The 6,537-nt window shown below is 45.5% G+C and overlaps 1 long non-coding RNA gene across 1 annotated transcript in view; it reads left to right on the top strand.

Annotated features, from left to right (window-relative positions):
• Positions 1-3,421, top strand: part of LOC112162594 — a 10,531-nt gene extending 7,110 nt beyond the window's left edge. Inside the window, exon 3 of the long non-coding RNA XR_002922108.2 lies at positions 2,486-3,421. This is a non-coding gene — a long non-coding RNA (uncharacterized LOC112162594). The remainder of the gene's footprint in view (positions 1-2,485) is intronic.
• The last annotated feature ends 3,116 nt before the right edge of the window (positions 3,422-6,537 follow it).

Raw genomic sequence — 6,537 nt, forward strand, 5'->3', positions numbered from 1 at the left:
GAAAAAAGAAACTGAATCAGGAAAAAAGAAGAAACCTCAGAGATGACCACATGAAGGAGAGATCCTCCCCCAGGATGGACAGGAGATTTACCAGAACTGTTAAAGAAGAATTAACTTATCTAACTCTACAAATATGTATTTGAATAGAGTTCAGCCAGATAGGGACAGGTAGGGGCGTCGTCCACGGCCAAGACGAGCCAGAGGCGAGGTCCACGGCCAAGACGAGCCAGAGGTGTGGTCCACAGCCAAGACGAGCCAGAGGCGTGGTCCACGGCCACGAAGTGGAGCACAGATGATCCGCCATAAATTTGAAATCTTTCCCGCTCCCCTGGATTGGAATGGGAAAGAGGAACAACACCTGAAATGCACTGCACCAAACAGAGGCACAGAGAACTAAATATAATAGATAGGTTTATGTAGATTTATATAGGTATAGATTGCATCGTGTCAGTTAATCTAGATCCAAGCCCTACTGATTACCTGCTTCAGGTGTGTCCAACCAATTAGAACATGGTAAGCAGGATATGTTGGAAAACCTGCAGGAACGCGGCCCTCGAGTTTCCTATTCCTGATCTAGAACTCCACTTAAGTTAGCATCACCTGAAATGTAAAAAACACTGAAGAACATTGTTAGTATTTGAGTATTTGGGATTAAAAAGATAAGGACGGTTTTGACATTTCTAAGATGTAGTTATTAACTGATTGTCTTTCAGAGTTCTTGAACAGAACAAGAATATGGTTTAGAAAATTAACTTTATTTATACATCACATGGCCTGCACGGTGGCGCAGTGATTGGCGCTCTTGCCTCACAGCGAGAAGGCCCCGGTTCGAATCCCGGCTGGGACCTTTCTGTGTGGAGTTTGCATGTTCTCCCCGTGCATGCGTGGGTTTTCACCGGGGACTCCGGCTTCCTCCCACCGTCCAAAAACATGCTTCATAGGTTCATTGGTGACTCTAAATTGCCCCTAGGTGTGAATGTGTGAGTGACTGGGTGTGTGTTTGAGGCCCTGTGACAGACTGGAGACCTGTCCAGGGTGTACCCCGCCTTCGCCCATCAGTAGCCGGGATAGGCTCCGGCACCCCGCGACCCCGAAAGGGAAGAAGCGGTCTGGAAGATGAATGGATGAATGAATGAATGAATATACATCACATTCACACATCACAGAGATTTATTTATAAAAAAGAAAAATAAATATTGATTACAATAAGAAAAAAAAAGTTCTTGTTCAACCTCCAGTTCTGTCAAATAATTCTACATCATCTTTTTCATTCTACATAATTCAGTGTTGATTCACTTCAGATTATTTTAGACTAAAAGATTTTTACTTTAAACTGTAAAAACTTTTTACTGCAGTTTGATTACTTAAAAAATCTTCATTGTTTTCAGTTTGTCGACTAAACTCAGTTTATAACCGTAAGTCAAACACTGACAGTGAGACAGAACCGCCACACGTTTCGCTCCACAGAACAAACGTTTCCAAAGCAGGAATCTGTTCCTCCATGGAGTCGTTGCTTTAACGAGTTCTCCGATTCGTTCCAGTGGAGAATAAAACGTCGTTTCTTCCTTAACGAGCTGAGCCTTCCTGTGCGGTTCCACCTGTCGCTCCACATTTCTGCTTGGTGGCATCAAGTTGCCATGACACCAGACGGCTCGTTCTGCCCTCTGACCTCCTTCCAGGACCTGCTGGGATCCGTTTGCTGCCAGAGAGGTTCTGTGACCAGCTCGGATTCTAAAGAACTTTTTAGGACAAAGACGTGGAACCACAAACGCTCCAGCAAAAGTTATTTCATTAAAATGTCTGAGTGAGGCTGGAGAAACTTTACCCTTGATTTTAGTCTGAGCTCCTGCTCCACATGCACCAGAACTTAGATGAACCAGAACCCAAAACCCATTCCCTTCTGTCATGTCATGAAGACGTCGCTGGGATGAGTTGGACGCTCGCCGTCTTTTCTTCATCAAATGTTTGCTGATTGTGGAAACGTGTCGTCAGCATGAACGGCAGCAGTTCTGTAGAAGCAGAGGAACGCTGACGCTGCTGTCGGCTCTCCGGGTTCAAGTATTTCAAAAAACTGTTGAGATCGTTTTAACGTCCTCTGATGATGACGAGAACCTTCATCCTTTTGTTAAACCATCGTCCAACCAAAACGGTCAGATCCTGATCAGGAAGACGCTTCAAACATTTTCCAGAAATGTTCATTCATGTATGGGTTTATATTTCAGATCCAGGTCACATTAAAATCATCACCGTAATGTGCCAGAGTTTCCTTAGAGGCTATTTTCATCGGTAGTGCCTGGACAGACAAAAATATAAATACAGAGATAAACGAGTCATTCAGAGTACATACTGAATCATTGAGATTGATACAAAAATGTGGTCAAATGTTGACTCCAAATCTGCATTTATAAGAAGACATTGATTCTGTCATCAAGTCCTTTGTCCTTTATTGCGTTTTAATTGATCATCTGTTTGATCCTGGTTTTAGGAATGCTGCAGGGAACTTTGGGAGCTTCCCATTGGGATCTAGAGAGCGCGGCGTGCTGCCGGCTGTGAGGTAAATGCTTCTTCATGTTTACGACCAGAGCTGCGATGAAGGCGGAGCTAAGCTCAGTGACGCCTCCTGGTTGTTTCTTCTTCTGCTCACGTCTTCACTTTCCCATGATCCTTCACTCCTTCAGCTGGTGGAGCGTTTGTCATCATTTGACATGATTCAGAGTCGTAGCTGATGATAATCGTCTGTAATGAAAAGACTAAACATCAGATTGCAGGAGGAGTAGCTCCTCACAGCAGGAGCAACAGGGAGGATCTTTAGGAGGTTCACAGACGACTATGGAACCAACTTTACATTTCAATAAAGGTTTGAATGTTTGAATGTGACTGTAAACACATGAAAAGATATCAAATAAAAAATGTGTTATACTCCCAAAACAACACACACACACACACAGCCCAATAGGCATTGACAGCGCTGCCCTAGCAACCAATGGGCATCATGCCAAGCCACGGAGGTTGCTTGGTACTGTGTTTCCATGGCAACGCTCTCTGCCTTTGTAAATAAGGTAGAGCGGAGTGGGGGTTTTGGAGGAACTGCTCGGCGGTTGTGTGTTCTGTCGGAGCAGAACCGATCCTCTACGGTCCGGAGAAGATGTTCCGACCAAAGAGGAGAACCCGGACTCCTGCTGCAGGGTTCTCCTGTCAAAGGAAGTGGGACCAGACTGAGCCCAGTCTTTGGTTCTGGCTTTGCTTATAAGACGGTTTGACTGCATTTGGTTTGGACTCGGTTTCATCCTTTATGACCATAAATGATGACGACTGCAGTATTTCTGCTGTGGCGTCAGAACACGGAGAAAATAACAAACATTAATGTTGATCAAACCAGGGCTGCAAGGACTAGTCGACTAATCGACAACTAATCCACCAATTCATAGCCGATTAGTCGACTAATCGATGACTAATTGACGACTAATCAACTATTAAAATAGTCGATTAGTCGACTATTTTAATAGTTGATTTGTCAACTATTAAAATCGTCATTTGGCAGCCCTAGATCAAACCATGAAGTGGAGTCGAGTACATAGCTGCAAGTTTAGTTGTATTTATCTTCTCTGCTCGCTAAGCTCCTCCTCTTACAGTGTGGAGGCGGAGCTTCTAAATCATTCCACATCTCGGTTAAGCTGACACGGTTTCTCAAACCGAGCTGTCACATTCTCAGACAGAAACGTCTTCTTCAGACACGTTGATTCGAACCCCCAGGCGTCTTCATCACTTCCTCAATATCTCTAAAGCAGGGGTCTCAAACTGGCGGCCCGCGGGCCATTTGCGGCCCCCAAGTTGATATTTTGTGGCCCCCACCTTAATATGAAAGTTCAATGTCTACTAATCAATATCTTCTCCATGTCCATGCTTGTCTGATGATCGATTTACTATGTGATGTTCCAGATTTAGGTTTATAACTTTGTATTTGCTATTGTGGTTGGATCTGGTCGTCAGAACGGTCCTTAGCAACAGTTGCTAGGGTCGTTAGTTTGTGTCTTCTCACAATGTTGTCATAAAAGTCCTTAGCAACAGTTGCTAGCGTCGTTTCACAGAACATATTACTTAGTAGTACATAGACATGAACAAATGTTCAATAAACTTGTTTAGTGGACATAAATAATAATTTAAGGATATAGACAGTGGACGCAAAAACATATTTTTGGCACAAATAGAACCCCGTAGCCTCAGCCAGACTCCGCCTTCAGCGGTAAATTGAGTTTGAGAACGCTGGTCTAAAATGTTTCATAAATGACTTCAGGAAACGTTCCTTTTTATCACACACATTTCTACCTCGTATCCTCGTCAGCAGACGATCTCTGGAGGATTTACTTTCCGAACAATCGTCTGATGAAGGAGAAAATTCTTCGAGAACGGTTCCGTAAGCCAAACATTTATGTTGCTTTTGTGCTAAAAAGTTCCTAAAATTCCTTTTTTTAGTTTTATTGAGCAGTTAGAACATTTGGGTTAAACAGAATCCCAAAGCAAACGTTCTTCCTTTGTTCGGAGCACAGAAAAACGAGGAGCATTCCTGATGCTTGTCTGCAGATCCCTGGTTTCTTTAACTAAGATCAGAGATGCTGAATGTCTGAGGAACATCTGTCCCATCACGAGTGGCTGCAGATTTAAAGATGGAGGTTGAAGCTTCTGTGTTTGTGAACACCAGGTGAGTTCAGGTGAGCGGCCTCGCCGGTTTGGATCAGCATCGGGTCCAGCTTCCAGAGCCGGTTTAAGCAGAAGAGCTCGCCAGCGATGCCGGATCAGAACACGGCCGTGTTTGGTTATGGCGTGTTCTGATCCTCTCCGGCGCCACGCTCCTAACCCTCTGTGAGCGCGCGGCGCCTGAATAGACGCCTTGCAGCTCGGCTGTGCAGCAGCTATCAACTAATCAATGAGCGGTTCACGCTGGCAGGAGCCGTGTCAAAACACGCCGCCGGCCGCCGACAACAGCCAATTACCGCTCTCGCCGCACATAACCTTCACAGGAAGTTTAACGTGTGGGCGATCCATTATCGCCGCGGGATAATAGGATCAAGTGGATCCTGCTCTTTCTCCAAATGATCATCGGAAGCTCCGGCGCTGCAGCCAGACGGACCGTAAACGAGTGCTGAGGACTCTCGGGTTCTGTTTGAGTCCGGAGGTTCTGATCCGGATAAAGGAGGTTCTCATTCAGACTCAAAAGGTTCTGATCCAAACTTCCAATGTTCTGATCCGGACTCAAAAGGTTCTGATCCGGATAAAGGAGGTTCTGATTCAGACTCTATAGGTTCTGATCCAAACTTCCAATGTTCTGATCTGGACTCAAAAGGTTCTTATTCAGACTCCTGAAATTCTGATACAGACTCCTGAGGTTCTGATCCGGACTCAAAAGGTTCTGATCCAAACTCCTGAGGTTCTGATCCGGATAAAGGAGGTTCTGATTCAGACTCAAAAGGTTCTGATCCAGACTCCTGAGGTTCTGATTCGGACTCAAAAGGTTCTGATCCACACTTCTGAGTTTCTGATTCAGACTCCGGAGGTTCTGATCCGGAATCAAAAGGTTCTGATCCAGACTCAAAAGGTTCTGATCTAGATTCCTCAGGTTCTGATCCAAACTCCTGATGTTCTGATCCAGACTCAAAAGGTTCTTATCCGGACTCCTGAGTTTCTGATCCAGACTCCTGATGTTCTGAACCAAAATCCAGAGTTTCTGATTCAGACTCCGGAGGTTCTGATCCAGATGAAGGAGGTTCTGATCCAGATGAAGAAGATTTTGATCCAAACTCCTGATGTTCTGATCCGGACTCAGAAAGTTCTGATCCAGACTCCTGAGGTTCTGATCCGGACTCCAGAGGTTCTGATCCAGATTCCTCAGGTTCTGATCCAAACTCCTGATGTTCTGAACCAGAATCCAGAGTTTCTGATTCAGACTCCGGAGGTTCTGATCCAGATGATGAAGATTTTGATCCAGACTCCTGATGTTCTGATCCGGACTCAAAAGGTTCTGATCCGGACTCCAGAGGTTCTGATTCGGACTCAGAAGGTTCTGATCCAGATTCCTCAGGTTCTGATCCAAACTCCTGTTGTTCTGAACCAGAATCCAGATTTTCTGATCCAGACTCCTGAGGTTCTGATCCGGACTCAAAAAGTTCTGATCCAGATTCCTCAGGTTCTGATCCAAACTCCTGATGTTCTGATCCAGACTCAAAAGGTTCTTATCCGGACTCCTGAGTTCCTGATTCAGACTGCTGAAGTTCTGATCCAGAATCCAGATTTTCTGATCCAGACTCCTGAGGTTCTGATCCAGATGAAGGATGGATCCAGCAGGAACCTCAGCAGCTGCTTCCTCTCACACATATCAGCTCTAATGATCTGCTGCTGCAGACGTTCATTCACGCCTCGCTCCAACGCCGTCTCCACACCGTCTCCACGCCATCTCCACGCCGTCTCCACGCCGTCTCCACGCCGTCTCCACGCCGTCTCCACGCCATCTCCACGCCGTCTCCAAGCAATCTCCACGCCGTC

The sequence above is a fragment of the Oryzias melastigma genome, linkage group LG11, assembly GCF_002922805.2.
Source record: "Oryzias melastigma strain HK-1 linkage group LG11, ASM292280v2, whole genome shotgun sequence".
Classification (NCBI taxonomy): domain Eukaryota; kingdom Metazoa; phylum Chordata; class Actinopteri; order Beloniformes; family Adrianichthyidae; genus Oryzias; species Oryzias melastigma.